The sequence below is a fragment of the Girardinichthys multiradiatus genome, chromosome X, assembly GCF_021462225.1.
Source record: "Girardinichthys multiradiatus isolate DD_20200921_A chromosome X, DD_fGirMul_XY1, whole genome shotgun sequence".
Taxonomy (NCBI): domain Eukaryota; kingdom Metazoa; phylum Chordata; class Actinopteri; order Cyprinodontiformes; family Goodeidae; genus Girardinichthys; species Girardinichthys multiradiatus.
The window spans coordinates 37,313,183-37,332,626 of NC_061817.1; the positions used below are offsets into that span (position 1 = coordinate 37,313,183).

General features: G+C 39.8%; 1 protein-coding gene and 1 long non-coding RNA gene across 6 annotated transcripts in view; one reads left to right on the forward strand and one right to left on the reverse strand.

Annotated features, from left to right (window-relative positions):
- LOC124862795 (glutamate receptor ionotropic, NMDA 2C-like) overlaps nt 1–4,994 on the reverse strand; it is a 102,905-nt gene extending 97,911 nt beyond the window's left edge. The window contains exon 1 of the mRNA XM_047356923.1: nt 4,197–4,994. The gene's annotated coding sequence lies outside the window, so the exon portion shown is untranslated. The remainder of the gene's footprint in view (nt 1–4,196) is intronic.
- Nucleotides 1–19,444, forward strand: part of LOC124862796 — a 139,885-nt gene that overhangs the window by 108,455 nt on the left and 11,986 nt on the right. The window contains exons 6-7 of one of the 5 annotated variants that reach the window (XR_007037014.1): nt 12,505–12,610; nt 14,951–15,097. The exons of 1 other annotated variant lie outside the window; for it this stretch is intronic. This is a non-coding gene — a long non-coding RNA (uncharacterized LOC124862796). Of the gene's footprint in view, nt 1–50; nt 70–5,609; nt 5,751–12,504; nt 12,611–14,950; nt 15,098–19,444 lie in introns of those variants that run through there. 3 more of the 5 variants (XR_007037009.1, XR_007037005.1, XR_007037015.1) reach the window with 3 other exon arrangements.

Genomic DNA, 19,444 nt, shown 5'->3' on the forward strand with positions numbered 1-19,444 from the left:
TAGTAGTTAGCAGGTCTACCTGGTTTTCTGACTAGCAACTACGTTTACAGATCTGCTGTGATGACATTCCCACATCCAATTTCCAACTGGAAAATAGAGCCCAGGACCAGATGCTGCGTTGAATGTCTCAGGAATATGTCGGCCACGATGCTCAATGATACTGAATGTTGAAGTTACAGCTTTAATCTGATTAAATCGTATAGCTTAAGCTTTTCTATTTTGCTAAAAAAAATATATATATTTTGTTCAAAAACGAATTATCTTTATGGTGTAAGGAACTTGATTGTGTAGCAGTGAAAACCTCATTTAACCACCTAAATTACAGTCTATTTTTAACAGAAAACTGAGCATAGATCTGTTTTTATTCATGTCTGGAAATGTTTTAAACAGATGATTTACTTTCCCCTCGTTCTTTATAGAAATTTTAGGAATAAATAATAAGATAAAAATATCAAGATATGTAAAGAAAGAAATGATGTCAATGAAGGTAATAATAGGTCCAATAGTCAATAATAAGCTAAAATGGTGATGTTGTACAGTTGAGTTTTAGAAAGAACCATTAATAAAGGTACACAGAAACAATAAGATTGTGTGACTAGTTGATATTTTTGGTGTAATAAAATTCATGATTGCTGGTATTCACATGAAATGAGAATACCATTTCAGCAGGAGACAAATATTTCTTAGAATGTTCAATTAACCATCTAAAGACAGTTACGGTCATAACCCTAATGCAGCACTAAGGTATCTGTTAAAAAATCCCATCAGGAACAAAAATCCATAATCATGCACATATGGTCAGTCATTTTCCTGACTGTTGGTCTATTCAGATATAATGTTTTATGAAATGTAACTTTTTCCTTCTTACCTTTGAATCTTGAGAAGTTCTAACCCTGCCTGTAGGAATGTCTGTGTAGCTTCTGTATTCTGTGCTGAAAAGTTTGTTTTTCCTGTGTAGTTTTATGATAGTTCTGACATTTTGACCTTCCTAATATGGCAGCCTTGTTGACATGCTAAATGTGACATACCTGTGACTGGCTTGGTGTAAAGTACCCGACTAACCAAAGAACATGTTGGATAGGAGATGTACCAACTAAAGTGTTGTGACACTTTGGTTAATCTCTGGTTATTATAATCCTCCTTCTGGTTGGATATTTTAGCAACAGTTATTTATTTAATGTTGACAATACAAATGCATTAGCATAAACCAGATACATTTTAAGGGCTGCACGGTGGTGCAGTTGGTAGCACTGTTGCCTTGCAGCAAGAAGGTCCTGGGTTCGATTCCCAGCCAGGGGTCTTTCTGCATGGAGTTTGCATGTTCTCCCCGTGCATGCGTGGGTTCTCACCGGGTACTCTGGCTTCCTCCCACAGTCCAAAGACATGCCTGTTAGGTTAATTGGTCTCTCTAAATTGCCCTTAGGTGTATGAATGAGTGTGTGCATGGTTGTTTGTGTGTTGCCCTGCGATGGACTGGCGATCTGTCCAGGGTGTACCCCACCTCCCGCCCATAGACTGCTGGAGATATGCACCAGCTCCCCCACGACCCACTATGGAATAAGCGGTAGAAAATGACTGACTGATACATTTTTAGGTGTTATAGCAGACATGCTAATTTTCATTCATTCATTACATTTTTCCATGTGAAGAGCTCTGTCCAGCCGTTGCTTTAGGCCTCTATTGAAGTCGTTAATGTCCTTAGTTTTAGGTCAGCAATGAGTTAAATTAAACATTTGAATTAGCAACATGTGCAGTATTTCCTCCATTTAAAACACTGAAGCAAACAGAAGCACATTAACATGTTATCGAGTTTTTGTTAAACTATGCAAGAAGACAGTCTTCAAGTTACTGATGTTGGGAACTGATCAGCCAGAGTTGGTAACCAGGAAACATTTTAACCGACAGCGGAATGAAATCACAGTCATGCAGATAATTAACCAACACTGCACCTCAGACTTATTGTGTTTGGGTTTTTGTGCCAGCTGATCGGTCAGCTCTTAAAGCTGCCGGTTGCTCCTGTGAGCAGGTATGATCTGATCTATGATAAGTTGGCTGTAGACTGCAGCTCAATCAGTTATCAGTAGATCATCCAAACTGGTTCATCCAGTGTTTCCTGTGAAACATCAGAAGGTGGCTGATGAAGAACTAAGATGGATAAAACTGCAGGACATTTGTTTTAGTTCCTCCTGTCTTAGCAACAAATGGAAACATTTAATGATCTGAAAATGATCAACAAAACATGTCAGCACAAGCAGACTGACAGCGCCATGATAAAAAACTACCAGAACATGTGGACAGACTCATGGAAGGAGTGACTGACAGAATGGAGCAGCTTCAGAGCTTTATGATGGGTTTTTCTGCATTTTCTGTTAACAAAGCCATCTGTTGAACCTGATAACTGGTTGCTGATGTGCACATTAAATAAGAGAGTTAATTGCTTTGTGAGTAAAACATGCAGCTTTTACAATGAGGACAGTTTGTTCTGTCCTCACGTCTTTTGTGTGTATTAAATCAATCTGGATTCTTATTTTTGTTAAAGTACAACGAGTTTTTGTGTCAGAGGAGTGAGCACAAGATCGTACAGAATCAGCTGTTTAAAAAAAAAATCAAAAACAATTTAATCACAGAATCTATCAGCTGTTATTGATCAGTTTCTGCTTCTGTCTGACATCCAGCGGCAGATTCCTCCATCATGCTTGTTGATGTGTGGCTCTTTGCAGTGACCGGTTCGGTGTGTCTGTAAGATTTTATTGTGTTCTATCGCATGAGTTTCTTTGCTCTCTTACACACACACACACACACATATATATATATGAGTGTTTGAATTACACTCGCATGCATACACCCAATTATTGAAACCAGGATATGGTTGGCATAACATAATGAAGAGCCATTTTTCAGCAGCCTAACGGGTGTTGCATGTCTCTCTCTCATTCTCCTTTATTGTTCCTTTGAATGATTGGAGGGAAAACATGTTTCCACCTGTGGAATAAATTCTTCTCCATTACTAAATGTGGACAGTAGTTGAGTTACTTCTATAGGGGTTGGAAATATCATTAACAATGGAAAACAAAACAATATATATGATTGTGGAGTTGAAATAATGTGGATAAATACCTTAGAGGTAAAAGAGAACATTGCCACCATTTGTAAAATATAGCAGCAAGCCAAAGATGAAATGTATCTATGGTCAACCCTGGGAAATGGAACCTGTATATTTTTCTTCAGAGGTTCAGGTAAATAACTTGCTTCACATCTTCACATTTAAACTGCTGGTTTACATTTTCAAACACTGTGGTGACCCAAGATGAGGAAGAGGGGCACCCAGATCTTAAAGAGCCAGATCAGATCTACAGGACTTCACCAGTGATTCCTCATTCTGCTGCATACCTTTCCTTTCTTTCAACAACTCAAACATATGAACTTCTAACCTTTGCTGACCTGTGACCTTAATGTCATTAATGGAAGTAATAATAGAACATGATGCCCTCAGTTGTGGACTATTCAGTGTTTGTTACAGCTGGATTGTACCAGCTTCTCATCGCTGGTACATGGAAAATATTCTGAGGTTCCTGTGGCATTACTATCACCACTGCTTGCTGTCTCTTAGTACATTAACATAAACAGAATCATTTATCTAATTTTGCAAAAATCTTTCATTTTAATTTTCTTTTTCTTTCAATTGTTTTTAGTTCTATGTTTCGAAAATCTTTCTGTTTCCCAGTTGTTTTGGCTGTGAGAACAAATCCCCGATTTATCTGCCATCCTGAAGAGTCGTGCCTTATTGGCAGTTATATTTGCCCTGCAGCAGCATCTCATGTCCAGCGGTCAGATGTAAAATAAACTGTTTACAGAGATGCCTCAAACCACTATGCTTAATCTTCCCAGAGTGGAGGGGCTTAAAGCAACAGTTACAGTCAGCAAACACATTTCCAACTTGTGTAAAAGCCAAAGACAACATTCTGGCTGATGGTCCTGATGTATGATGAGATTCTCTGCGCTCTGATCATTCTCAGGAAGGGGGACAAAACTAACGCACACAGTTAGGAGAGCAGCAGAAGCATTTCTATCCAGCTCTCAGTTTGGACAGTAAGACATTTGATCATACGTTCTACAATCTCCAACAACTCACATCTCAATGAGGTGATAGTGACACATGTAAGCAGCACAAAGTGTTTGATGAAGGTGATCTTTACCTGCGGCGGCAATTCACATCCAGCTCTGGCTCATCACCACTCATCCCGTGTCCTCGGCTTCAGCTGTCCTTTCCCAGTTTTTCTTTTTTCCCCTCCTATCCTTGTTCTTCGTTCTTTTTCCTCCCGTCTGGATCCCCCCCTCTTCTCTTCCTCTCACTCCCTCCTTCCTCCTCCTCCCCCTGCACTTGTTTGAGTCTATTTTAGTAAGAGCAACAGTCGAGCCTGCTGCGACGGTGGCATGGTTTCCAGCACTTTGGCAGAAGGTCACATTATCACTCGCTGGTTAAAGGGGAGGAGGGAAGAAGAGGAGCAGGAAGAGAAAGAGAAAGGAAGAAGTGATGGAGGTGAGCAGGTGTCAGTGGAGGACGAAAAGGAAGGAGTAAGGAGAATTATCAAATTGTGGTTGTCCCCGGTTGCTTTTTGGCTGGTAATTGTTCCAGGATAAAGTTGAGACAGCCACCTAAGAGGAATGTTTTCGGGTTAGTTGTCCCAGAATGCTCTGAGGCGAATTTTGTTAATTTTTAAGATTAAAGGAGTAGTTTTCTAATGTCCTCAGCAGTTAGTTACATCTGGGGAGATGTCTTTTCACTCTTGAGACTTCAGACTGCTGTAATACATCAGCCACATTAAGTTTGAGAAGAATCCTCATGATGCTGACCCATAGTTTCGTTTATCGCTGCCCAGTTCAAAAAGACGCAGATGTACTTCGTCTTTGGGTGAGACAATCCTCCACACTTGGTGCTCCATCTTTCATGGATTCTGCAGGGTGACCCTGGCTTGTGTTTCCCAGCCTCCAGGGTTTCCTGTCCTCTGGTGAAACCAGCCACTCCATCAAATTAAGAGTCTGAGAAATGATCCAGCTGTCCGGGATGAGACTGTCAGCGGCCAGTGACAGATGGTCGGAGCAGGGGTCCAGATGCGAGTCAGCTGCTGGAGTTGGGAAATTATAGGATGCTCTTCTTAAACTCCTTCAAAACACAACTTGGTCTCGTCTTCTTTAAGCTGCATTTGTTGTTCAGTTGTGTTTTTTTGTCTTTCGTCTCATTTTGCCACCTGGATCCCTCCTCCCACTATCAGCAGAGCTCCTGCTCTGACTTTACTAGCCATCTGTAATCCTGACTCCTTCATTCCATGTCACAGGAAGGGCTTGTGAGCTCTAATCATTATGTAGTAAGGATTTATCCTCAACTCTCCCTGCCTCCTCTCTTTCCCTCCCTCCACCCATCCCGTTTATTTTCCTCTCTCTACTGTTGGTGCACCGGCCACCCTACAACTCTCAGCATTTTAAGTACAAAGAGACGTATGTTTTCTGTAGTTGCTTCCTTGTCAACCATTACAGTGTGATCATGCATCACTTCTCCTTTTTTATGCAACATTTCTTCCTCTTCTGCCTTGTTGTGTCTGTCTCAACAGGTTTGTCCTTCAAAAAATCCCTGGGATCATCATCGATTTTTTTATGCTTTCTGTCCTTGTACCCTTTATAAAGTCTGGGTTTTTTCATTCTGTTGTCTGTGAAGTACAGTAAGCAAGCATATACTAGCTTCTTAGTGTATTTTCACCAAGTAAATAAAGAAAATAATTAAAACTCAGTGTAGCTGTGTCATATTTTATCCACCAGAGTGCAGCATAATGATTGTCCTTCTCGGTGTGTCTGAAGACACGCCGTAGTTTCACTGGAGAACCAAATCTTTCAGGATCTGGGCTTTATGACGGATTTTGGAACTTGGCAATGCCTGTTTGCTTTACTTTGGCAACAAGGGACTTACTGAGGCCCAACATTAAACTTGGATTAAAAGTCTGGCTTCGAATGACCTTTTACAAAGATCCATATTAAGTGTAAGGTCTTGGCTTTGTAAAACCACGTGAAGGTCCTCTCGGGAATAAGAAAAGAGGCACACTGGCACATTGATGTTGTCAGATCTGAAATCCTAACCTTTCTTGTTGCAATTGTTCTGCCAATATTAAATGAAGGAAAGCCTTTTTGAATAAATTAAAAGTTAGTGAGAGAGAATCTGTTCAAATGTGGCTCATTTGTCAGATTAAAAGTTTGAAAACAACAATCTTGAAGCAGGTATTAAACATATTTTTCTTTAAACCCACATTTCTATATTAAAAATGTTTTTTAAGGGTCTGATATAATATTCTAATCTTAAATGATTGTTCATTAAGCAGAAAATCAGTTTGATCAATATAATATATTAAATATTACTTCAGATATCTGAATATCTATCTTGTCTAACCCTGTAAGAGGGACTGTTATGGTTTTTGGTGCTTTCAGTCATTGTAATTCAGGTTAAACAAGATAATTGCTGTAATTGGAGCTTGCAACGAAAATATTTTTCACATTTGTTATATTTTAGCAGATTTTTGCCACATTATGCTTCCACGTCTGCTTTACCAAACACTTTCTCCCCTTGCTTTTTGTTTCCTTGCATTCTTTTACTCCAAACTTCTTATCTCTCAGCCAAAACATACAGAAAAGTTGGACCACACTACTTTAAATCAGTGATACTCAAGGATTTCAAGGATGTTTCGTTTTAATTGCTTTTAAGAGAAGGACCAGATGATGCTAGGAGCAGCTGCACCTTTCAGCTCAAGCTAATCTGAAAAAGATGCATCCCTTTTCTACAGACAAACTTCTCATAACAGTGATGAAAATGAATATTTTTCAGCTTGAACTGAATGTGGATGTAAATGCTGGGCATGGTAATGAAACGACACTGCCGATGATTCATAACAATTATAAGACAGACAACTAGCACCACCAAGAAACAGAATATTGCAGTAAATGAGAGTAAACTGACCAAGAGTCCTCACTGGAACTCTCTCGGCCAAACGACTCAACGGGTGGATCAGCGGGTACGGATTCATGAAGCAGCAGCCCAATGTGGAGTCGAGCAGTCGGCCCCACTGACCTGATGAAACAGTAGCCTACAGGTGCTCTACAACGCTGGTGGCAACGTGAGGATCAGCAGCTAGAAGATCCTTCAGATCTGGGAAAGCTGCTAACAGGAAGAACCCTGCACCTAGATGAAACAGATTGGTCACCGAAACAGAAATGTCTCTTCAACCCCAGCAAAAAACAGAAAACAGACTGTTTTCAAAACAAATGATAGGAGCAAACACACTGAAAACACAGGAATTCCACAGGAAAACAGGTTTGCTCCACTTCTGCAAGACTCTGACCCCCCGAAGAAAAGCGTATCTTTTACCAGCAAGAGGTAAGAGAACAGATTGCATTATAAACAGTTTCCTCCTAAACGACTTCAGAAAGTGCCAGCCACCAGGCAAAAAACCCTAATAGTGAGTGATGGAATAAGATGAAGCACTTTTGCAGCAAGAAAAGCACCAAAGTACTTTGTTGTGTCAATAGCATGGCGCGATTTCATTGTTTGATTTCTCAAAAAAGGACTGAAGAACATGGAAGAGCATCCAAATGTGAAAAACCTCATCATTTACACAGGAGCACTTGATGTTGTGATGCAAAAATCAGAAATTCTGAAAGAGGATTTTATTCAGTTGCTGAACAAAGATCAAGATCTCAATATCAAGGTGTTTCTCAGCAGACCTCTACTGTCAGTTCAGGGTTGACATGAGAGATTCGGTAGACTGCTGATGCTCAACAAATGGCTAAAGAAAGTATCTGCTGCAACATCTGTGAATTGTATCAACAACTTTAATATTTTCACAGAAAGAAGGCATCTTTTAAAGAAAGATAGATTTTGTCTTAATAGGTCTGGAGTACAACTCTTTATTTTCTATTCTTTGAATCAGACATCAACTGCCTCGGTCACAAACAGGAGACAAGAGAGAACAAAACAACTGATAGGACAACTGCTGCCTGCTGAGATAAGGATGAACCATGGAGAAATGAATGACAGACTTCTTCATCACAATAACAAATGAAATATTTCCAGACTGCAGCAGGACAAGTGGAACCCCCCCATAGCCCCAACAAAGGACCCAAAACCTTCTTCCCCCCAAACCCCACCCACCTCTTCCTTATCTCCATTAAGCCCAGACTCCCCTCTCCTGGATTTTACTGACAACATAAAAAACCTTGTCAAGATTGGAATACAACTTACTCTGCCAAAATCCCACATTTTCTCCACAAAACGCCCATCAATGTCCAGCTCATGACGAGCCTGTTTGTGGTCAGGATGTTCCAGAAACATATGTGTGATATGTAAAGGGCGCATATGATAAGACTACCAGCAGTGATTATGTCCAGGAAAATCTTGGGCACCCGATGGTAGAATATTGTAATATTTTTGTGCTAATACCTAACGTAATACGTACATGACAAACAATACGATTAGAAACAATAGACAGAAATTAAACTTAAAATCTGTTCCTTGTTATGCATAACTTAACACAGAAATCTTACCAGCCACTAACTCACTTAAAGTGTGACGCCATTAAGCATTGGATCTTTATCATGATTTATTTAATCAATGAATTTATTACTGAGCATAATCCTGATATGTTTTAACAGAAACATGTTTTCAGTGTTTCGGGGACATCCACATAAATGCAGACTGTGGAAGAACCACAGTGCTGGTAGCATTGAGGTATTATTGTACCTCAGTGCAGCATTCAACACTGTTGATCATGGTATATTCCTAGAGCGACTGGAGAACTGCATCTTAGCCATTAGTCCTGACCCTTTGTGCAGGTGTGAATACACTTAAGCGAACTCAAGTGCAGACCAAACAACCAGACCGAGACCCACTTTTTAAGGTGGTTATGGTCTGCTTCCAAACGAACTCTGGTGCGGTTCGCTTCGATCCGACTCAACTACAGAAAACATACGTCTCTTTGTACTTAAAAAGCCACCATAGCAGTGAACTCTATACTGAAATCTTACCAGGACCGCTCTCTGCTTAGCAATGCTGTTGTCTGCGTGTTTTAGCTTGGTGCAGAGCACGCAGTCTCCTTCACTTGTAGCACATATTCTCTGACGGGGTTCTAAAATTATATATAGAACGTTGCAAAATCTGTGTTAAATAAGCTGCTCTTGACCCTCACATTGATATTACAGCTGTAAACGACACAAATATGCAGAACGGAGGAGCTGCTTGCTGGACTTCCACAATTGTTTTCCTCCATTTCCCAGTCTGTGCTCTGTCATTTCCAATGGGAGCAATGACCGTCACCCAATGTTTACAAGGCAAAGTTAATTTTCCAAAAGTACAAGGTGAAAGTGTTTCCACTGTGAGATCCTTTGCTGCTGTTATGCTGGCAAATAAGAGAAGTACAATTCAGTCATTTATACTTTTTCTTGATTTTAACATTTTCCACAACATTTTCTTTCCATAAAAAGCTAACTGTGACCTTTGTCCATCGTTACGATGTCAGAATGGCTGTGGCAGCCGCTTACAGGTTATTACAACAAGGTACTAAGGTCTCTGAAGGGTAATTGGAGCTGAATAAAAGAATAACCTGAATCTACACCTTTAGCTCACCTAAGTGCAACACGTCCCATGGCAATCTAAAACTTTGTCTGTTTTCCTCTGTCAATTTTTTTGAGGCACTCAATCAGTTTAAAGTCAGGCTAGCGTCTCTCCATAGCCGAGGTATTTTGTGTCTGCCATATTGGAAACAGAATTTAGGGTTGCGTTTATAAGAACGCGTCTCCATAGGACTTAATGTCCTGTCAGTCATGCCTTATATTAGTGGCTAAAGCCCTCTGACTGTTCCACTGGATATTTGGACATGCTAGTTCTAACCATTTATTAGCATTTCCTCAAAACAAAGACCAAAGATCTGGGTTTCGTTGAAAGGAGTCTTTAAAGTTGAGATGGTTTCATGAGTTTCTTGCTAAAAATGTTGCTTAACCACACACTTCATCTCAACTTTCTTTGCCCTATGTCGACGTGTGTGAGAAAACACTTGTTTGGTTTCATCATTTCTCAGAGTTTTCACCCCTTGTTGAAAGCAGGTGTTATGTAGATTTGACTCATGCTACTTAAGTACTCAAAGACTGGTCATCCTCAGCTCACTGTTCTTGGTTTCTCAAAATACAGGTCCTTCTCAAAATATTAGCATATTGTGATAAAGTTCATTATTTTCCATAATGTCATGATGAAAATTTAACATTCATATATTTTAGATTCATTGCACACTAACAGAAATATTTCAGGCTTTTATTGTTTTAATACGGATGATTTTGGCATACAGCTCATGAAAACCCAAAATTCCTATCTCACAAAATTAGCATATCATTAAAAGGGTCTCTAAACGAGCTATGAACCTAATCATCTGAATCAACGAGTTAACTCTAAACACCTGCAAAAGATTCCTGAGGCCTTTAAAACTCCCAGCCTGGTTCATCACTCAAAACCCCAATCATGGGTAAGACTGCCGACCTGACTGCTGTCCAGAAGGCCACTACTGACACCCTCAAGCAAGAGGGTAAGACACAGAAAGACATTTCTGAACGAATAGGCTGTTCCCAGAGTGCTGTATCAAGGCACCTCAGTGGGAAGTCTGTGGGAAGGAAAAAGTGTGGCAGAAGACGCTGCACAACGAGAAGAGGTGACCGGACCCTGAGGAAGATTGTGGAGAAGGGCCGATTCCAGACCTTGGGGGACCTGCGGAAGCAGTGGACTGAGTCTGGAGTAGAAACATCCAGAACCACCGTGCACAGGCGTGTGCAGGAAATGGGCTACAGGTGCCGCATTCCCCAGGTCAAGCCACTTTTGAACCAGAAACAGCGGCAGAAGCGCCTGACCTGGGCTACAGAGAAGCAGCACTGGACTGTTGCTCAGTGGTCCAAAGTACTTTTTTTGGATGAAAGCAAATTCTGCATGTCATTCGGAAATCAAGGTGCCAGAGTCTGGAGGAAGACTGGGGAGAAGGAAATGCCAAAATGCCAGAAGTCCAGTGTCAAGTACCCACAGTCAGTGATGGTCTGGGGTGCCGTGTCAGCTGCTGGTGTTGGTCCACTGTGTTTTATCAAGGGCAGGGTCAATGCAGCTAGCTATCAGGAGATTTTGGAGCACTTCATGCTTCCATCTGCTGAAAAGCTTTATGGAGATGAAGATTTCATTTTTCAGCACGACCTGGCACCTGCTCACAGTGCCAAAACCACTGGTAAATGGTTTACTGACCATGGTATCACTGTGCTCAATTGGCCTGCCAACTCTCCTGACCTGAACCCCATAGAGAATCTGTGGGATATTGTGAAGAGAACGTTGAGAGACTCAAAACCCAACACTCTGGATGAGCTAAAGGCCGCTATCGAAGCATCCTGGGCCTCCATAAGACCTCAGCAGTGCCACAGGCTGATTGCCTCCATGCCACGCCGCATTGAAGCAGTCATTTCTGCAACAGGATTCCCGACCAAGTATTGAGTGCATAACTGTACATGATTGTTTGAAGGTTGACGTTTTTTGTATTAAAAACACTTTTCTTTTATTGGTCGGATGAAATATGCTAATTTTGTGAGATAGGAATTTTGGGTTTTCATGAGTTGTATGCCAAAATCATCCGTATTAAGACGATAAAAGACCTGAAATATTTCAGTTAGTGTGCAATGAATCTAAAATATATGAATGTTAAATTTTCATCATTACATTATAGAAAATAATTAACTTTATCACAATATGCTAATATTTTGAGAAGGACCTGTACTGTCCACTACTTTGGACTTCCTATGTAGTTTCCATTTGCAGCCAGGAGTGCTATAAACCTTTACCTACCATCTTTTTGGGTAGCTCTACTGCAAGCATTTACCTAAAGGGAGTAATCAGTTTTTGGTTGACTGTTACCACTGTTACCAACATTCGGAAAACATTCACCTCACTGTTTATTTGCACCTCAGTGCTGATGTTTGTAACCCAGATATCTTTAAAAAGGTCGGGCTGCTATTGAGGACACACCTGACTTTAACAGCTTGTCTGCTTTTCTATTGACTCATGACAAATTTTTAACCTGAAGGCATTCAAGCCTCCATATAAGGTCAGGAAAGAAAAACCATATCTGTTTTTCTACCATCTCACATTTCTACCTTTTCATTCTGCCTTCTTGTTCACTTTAGTTTAGACCAGAGAATAAATTGGTGCAGTTTTCAAGCCACATTTGCAGGTATGAACCAGGCAGCTTGTAAACAGTATTTTTCTCTCTTTACCTTCCTCTCTTCTAACTGTATTGAGGTGCTCTTGTCAACATTTTATTTTTTCCATATGGATGAATCCCTTGAAAAATAAATCCTTTCTCTCAGGCTGGAGGACTTGTGGGGATTTTATGAGCATGTCAGGGCTGCACTGAAAGATGTGACATTGAGACCATATTTGTTTCTCTGCAGCCGGCGCCGGAGGCGGTGCTTCATGACCTCATCAATCGCCATGCAATAACGATTCCACCTCTTGTGATCAACTGCTTATAAAGTTAGCTTTATAGTAGTCAATAAGGTAAATATAATCAAGTATTTAATTGCCCCAATGTATCTTTTAAAGAACAGTAGAGAGATGCATCTAAAACGTGTTCATAAAGTCTAGAAATAAGATTTAAATTTTACATAATAAATGAATGAATGAATTTTAGATAATAAGTCATTCCAACTCTGACATCCATAAACTCTCAATATAACAATATATCTATATTTTGAACCTGTTGTAACAGCTATTCTTAAAGTCCAGATCCAATCTGGATCCAAACAAATCAATCTAAGACCACACCTTGCTGTCCGATTACACTCAGCTGAGACCCATCTGACAGCTGACATTAAGTATTACATTCAAATGGAAGGGCTTATTATATAAATCTGAATAACTGTTTAGGTAATTATAATAATTAAAAAAATTATTTATAATGCACTTTTCATTCCAAAGAATCTCAGAGTGCTACAATTAAAACACAAGAACAAAACAACACTAGAGTGCAATAAGTATTTAGCAGTTAAAAGCTTTCCTAATTAAGAGTGTCGTAAGTCCAGACTCTGCACTTCTCTCAGCGCTGGAGGAAGGCTCTACCAGAGAAGTTTAAGTTGGATGCAAAATGAGACTTGGAGCCAGTAGCGGGAGTAAAGGATGAGTGTGATATGCTCGTACTTGCGTACTTGCATGAGGACTCTTGAGGGATTGTTCTGAATATACTGCAAGTTTTGAATGTTTTAAGAAGAGATCCCCATAAAAAGTCCATTGCTGTAATCCAGTCTGGAGGAATCAAACGTATTGATACGTTTTTCTGCGTCAGAGCGGGAAAGAAGTGGGCGGAACTTGGAGATGTTGTGAAGGAGGTGGAACGAGGTCTTTGATACATTCTTTATGTGGTTGTCAAAGGTGAGTTGTTGGTCAAACCTGACACCTAGGTTAGTTATTGAGGGGGAGAGAGTAATGACCTGGCTGTCAAAGGAGAGCTGGGATATTGAAGAGTTGGTGATCTGGTGAGTTGTGCCAACAAGTAGTGCCTCAGTCTTACTGCTGTTGAGGTGAAGAAACTTGCTGTTCATCCAGTCCTTAATCTCCTCAAGAAGCAACATCATCCTATGCTAATACACAATTAAATACTCAAAGATGATGCTAATATTTGATTAAATACACAATAAATTTGGTCAATACACGATTAATTAGAACCACAAAGTCCTGCAGTTTTTGTATGGAAAAAAACTCCAGTAATCCTGTTTTTATCAGTTTGTGTTGAAGTCCAGAGTCAAATGAAGGTTTCACTTTTAGTTCTGTTTGGGACGTTTGGGCTAAATAAAGATCTTTGTTTTTAAGAGACTCTGCAATAAGATGCCATACATAAAACTGCAAGCAGACAACTGTTAGGTATAAAAATAGGGGAAGGTAGTGTTCGATACAGTAGCATTAAAAATACCACTTTCAATTATTTTTAACTGTTTTAGTTATCCCACATATTAAGATTTAAAACAGTATTTAGTTAAACTAATCTAAAACTAAGCTGAATGTCAAATTCAACAGATTGCCTTTTAATGCTCACCAAATGTAGGTCAGCTGCACTTTCTGATTGGATCAGAGTCCACAAATTGCTGACCTGACTACTTATTTAGGAAATAGTTGATGAAAACCTAACAATCTCCATCTTGAACCTAACTTCAGAGTCTTATTCTGGGTTAAAGCTGTTGGCTTCTTTTAGTGTTTAGGAACAGTTGAGCCTTAATGTAAAGTCAAGTTAGTAACGCATTGAAATAGACGTGATTATTCACAGCGTCATGTTTTGCAGCCGTTTCTAAGGATAGAAGAAAACAATCTTGGTGTACATTCAGTGTTGCCTTTACAGACATCATGGAGGGCCTTTGTTTACATCATGATTTGCTGTAAACTGTTAATGAGCTCAGAGCAAAACTATTTGTGGTGTTTGCTTGTATTAAATGTGGCTGTGTATGAGAACCCTGAATAGGGTCTGAATAATACCCTAGCAAATATCTCATGGAAGCACTATACCAACCATACAGTCATACTCAATAAATTAGATTAATATTGAAATGTTAATCTATTTCAGTAGCTCAGTTCACTAAATGAAACATTTTATAGATGAAAATCCACTCAGACTGATGTTGTAAACCTTTATTTCTGTTCATTGTGATTTTCTGCTTAATTAAAACACGATGAAAATTTGATTATTACATCAGAGCATTAAAAACATTTTTAATACAGAAATGTTGGCTTAATGAAAAGTGTGTTTGATTACTGCTTAAAGGTTTTTTTCAAAACGTAATTTTAATCTGACAAATGAGCCTCATCAGATGGGATTTTCTAATTTACTGAACACGGTTATATATCCCGCAGAGACCAGCAAAACTGGCACCATCACCACCATCAACTGGTCCAGCACAACAGCAAAGTAATTATGACACAAAGACGGAGGTGCCCCCTAGATATTTATTATAATAGTGCCGTTACAGAGAAGGAAATACACCTCTGGTCATCTGCTTCAAATAACATGCATAACTTATTAAAAAGACCTGAAAGTTGATGTTGCTTTGTTTTAAGAAAACAGTTAAGTGTGGGTGAAAAATCCATATCCATAAAGATGTCTATTGATGTCTAAATGTAGTTTAAAAAGTTGTCTTCAAGCTGGACTGTCAACGGTTTAGTTTTGACTAAATTTGGGTAGCATCTTTTTTCCAAAAGAAGAAAAAAGAAAAAGGGCTGAAAGATCTGCATAGATGTATAACCAAACATTTTCAGTCTCAAATTTGTCTTTTAAATTTACTAAAATGTTAAATCTTAGTAACTGGCCACTGGGAGTCCCTGATCTACACTCATTATGAGATACTATGATCTAACTGAAAGGCTTTGACTAGGCAGGTGGGCTGAGGCGGCAGGAAGAACCACATGCAAGGGTGACAGCAGAGAGAAAGGCTGACATATGCTCCCTCGCTCTGTGGCCTGGCCTTCCTGCTTCATTGCACAATATGGCAGAAACATGCATTTGACTCAAAAAAATATCCTCACAGACGGCTAATCTATCGTCATCTTGGTCGTTCCTGTGGCCTTTATCATCTCCCTTTCCTCTTGTGTATCTCAGATTGCTCTGAGCTATTTTCAGGAGAGCTTCTGTGTCTGGGCCATGAAAAAACAGCCAGTTAAAAGGCTAAACTGGGCTGTAGTTTATCCCAGTGGGGTGGCTGAATATATCTCAGTTGTCTCAAAGTATCAACCAGTGTTGTTTCAGCTTGCAGTCTGAATCCAGTCTTCTCTATTCCAAACTGGGCTTCTTAGTGCCTGTCTTCATGTAAAGATGTGGAGAAATCTTCTTTGTTACAGATTCAGTTAAAGTTGATCCAGATACTACGTTGTAGTCGTAGTTGCATTTTTGGGATGTTTCTGACAGAAATGTCACAAGTAGCCTTGCAGTTACTGATATCTTAGCTTTTGGCTGGAGGCATGAGGTCTGCAGAACCTTCTATTCAACAGGGCTGCAAAAGGCTTTTGCCTGAAGTAGTTAGACTAACATCTATTTTATAGCATCAGGACACAAGTGACTTGAGAGGCAGCTTCCTCACATGCAGAATGTTTGTTAGGAACTAAGTGCTCAGTGCAATGCTCTGTAGGGCAACTTTAAAAGTAACACCAAAACAAAAGAAGAGGACTCCCAGCTTTCACTGGACTCTGCTATTTGGGAACATTAAGGTTTCTCATGCAGCTACAGTGGTGACAAAAACGGTGGACCAAACCAGAACTTTGTCAGCATACGCATCTTTCAACAGTGATAAGGTATGTAGCTTAGTCTGCACTGATCTGAATTACTCAGCTGAAACAACATCAAGGTTAATGTAAACATCATGAATACTGGAGACAAATCTGCTGAGGTCTGAAAGGCTACCTGTAGCATCCGACGAGCCCAAACGCTGTAATGAGATGAAGGTCAGAGGAATAACAGCTGCAGATGTAAATACAGGAAGCAGATGCTGTGTTCTAAGAATTTCATTAGTGTCTTTCTAGGTACTATTTCATGCAGAATTCTGTGAAAGTATATCGAATGATATTGAGATGAGGACTTGAAAGTTGCTTTAAGCTTTATGCTTTACAAAACAGTCACGCTTCTATTGTTCTATGCATTGCATTGTTTGCATCCCACAATGCAATGCATACCTGGCTGCAGAAGGACACGTGACTCCATCTAACAGGTTCACCTGTGTCGGATCACGTTCACACCATAAAGGATACACTCAGAGTTCGTTTGGAGACGTACTGAGACCAGCTCCTCCAAGCAGTCTCGGTACAGTTGTTTTGGTCAGCACCTTAGAGCGATTGCTGTGTTCACATCTAAACAAACGGACCGCACCAAGAGGGGAAACCAACCACTGTTTTAAAAAAAAAATTATATATATTGTTTGATATTTTTCCATACATAGGTACAATCTTTATTGTAACAAAGATTGATTTTATAATTTTATGTGTTCATGCATGTATATGTAGTAAGAATGATAACACATTGCTTAAACCATTGGTTTGCAACTTCATGCGTCTTAGGAACTACGTTGATGTTGAATTCATACAAAATAAAACTGAAATAATTTGTTCTTGAAGCTGAGCTCTGTGCTGTAATTAGATCTGTTTTAACCAGACACTATCATCTCAATCTCTGAGTGTCCGCTGGGTGTCCTGAGGCAGGTGTATGTCTCGATCCAGCAGCCTGCAGCAGTTCAGCTCCAGCCTGAAAGCCTGGACCCAACCTGTTCAGTCATTAAGCAGCTGTGCTCTCTGAGAACTCGTGCCAAACTGAGACCTGTTGCCTGATGAATGAGGTGCTCTCTTTTACTGCTTAGGCCTCAATACATTTTCCACGTGTCACAAAAAAGGTGCAAAATAGACCTAAAATTAAGACAAAATGAGGCTTTGGGAATTTAAAATGGCAAGTATGTTGCACAGTGACTTCATCCTATCAGAAACTGTGTAGAACATGCAGGTCAGCATAACTTGTGTTGGGACCACAGCCATGGGTTACAAAAGAAGGCCAGTAATAACTTTTCTGTACTTCCAGCACAGCCAGAAACGGAATAACAGCAGACTTCCCGTGACGTCACTGTCCGAATAAAAACCCCGCTTTTGCAACAAACTGACCTCTTCCACTGCTCCCCAGAGGAACTGGATGGAGGGACAAACCGACTTAACTCTTCAGACTGGATCTAAGAGTGACATGCGATCATGTGCACTAAGTTAAGTAGGAATGAGGTTAGCTGCAAGTTAACCCTTTGTTCACTGTGGATGCTTCTTCGTCGCTCGAACAACTTTTCCTCAGGACGGTTCACGTAAGAGGTTGTGTTTTGGACAGAGAGAAATAGTTTAGAATGAAATAATCTGAACATTTTTCATTTTATGATGTTTGGTTTTGTTTATGTTGAAAACTCAGCTATCTTAGTGCTAGCAGATTATCTGCTCAGCACAAGTGCTCAGTTTATGTTCTGTGTTTGTGTTTTTTTTTAAGTTAAGACAAACTTTATTTAAACACAGAAGATCGGCCATAACGCGCCATCCACGCTTATGCATTTTAACCCTTTTATTAATGGTATTTTAAAGGTATGTGTTTGATTCTGATGGTAAGCTATAAGCTTCTTTTGTTAGCGCCAACCGCTAACAGCTAAGAACACGTGCTTGCCTACTAAAGATCATTTACCCAAAAAGGCTGTTAGTTTTACTTATTTTATTATTTTTACTAAACTTGATAACTAATAATATTTCTTTGACTATTATTTTAATAAATAAAGGCAGCTAATTAAACACCATTGAGAATTAATGACACTACCACCTTACCATCACATTTAAAATATTGCCATGCTGTATTAAAGCAGTGTCACCTCATATATTACAACCATAGAGGATGGATGGTACTTAAATAGTTGATAAACATTTAACCAGACAGTTCTTTGCAATATGCCTGTAACTTAAAGTAATGTTGCAATAACCATGGAGTGCTGTCCTACTGCATATTACCTCAAACACACATACCAACAGGAAAGTTTGGTGGAGGGAACATCATTTTCAGCAAATGCCACTGGGAGAACTCATAATTGTAGGAGGGATGAATGGACGCATGTACTGAGACATTCTTCATGAAAATCTGCTGCCGTCAGAATAATGATAATTATTCTGATTAATAATAGTGATCATAATAATGATGATTAAATGAGGGTGGATCTTTCAGCAAGACAATGATCCCAAAAGCAGCCAAAGTAGGTTTAAGTTAGAATAACATAGAGAGCTGCTTGACTGGCCACTGCTTCCAACAAATTCAATAAGTGTTTACATCCCTGCGGTTATTTGCAGTTTTTCCACTTCTTGTTTCAATTCAATTCAGTTTATTTGTATAGCGCCAATTCACAACACATGTCGTCTCAAGGCACTTCACAACAGTCAGGTTCATACATTCCAATTAATCGTAACCATTGAACAGTTCAGTCAGATTCAGTTATTTATTCAATTGGATAAAATAATTTTCTGTCCAAGGAAACCCAGCAGATTGCATCCAGTCAGTGACTTGCAGCATTCCCTCCTCCCAGATGAGCATGTAGAGACAGTGGACAGTCACTGGCGTTGACTTTGCAGCAATCCCTCATACTGAGCATGCATGTAGCGACAGTGGAGAGGAAAAACTCCCTTTTAACAGGAAGAAACCTCCAGCAGAACCAGAACCAGGCTCAGTGTGAGCGGCCATCTGCCACGACCGACTGGGGGTTTTAGAGAACAGAGCAGAGACACAAAGAGAACAAGGAAGCACTGATCCAGGAGTACTTTCTATGGGAAGGAAAAGTAAATGTTAATGGATGTAGCTCCTTT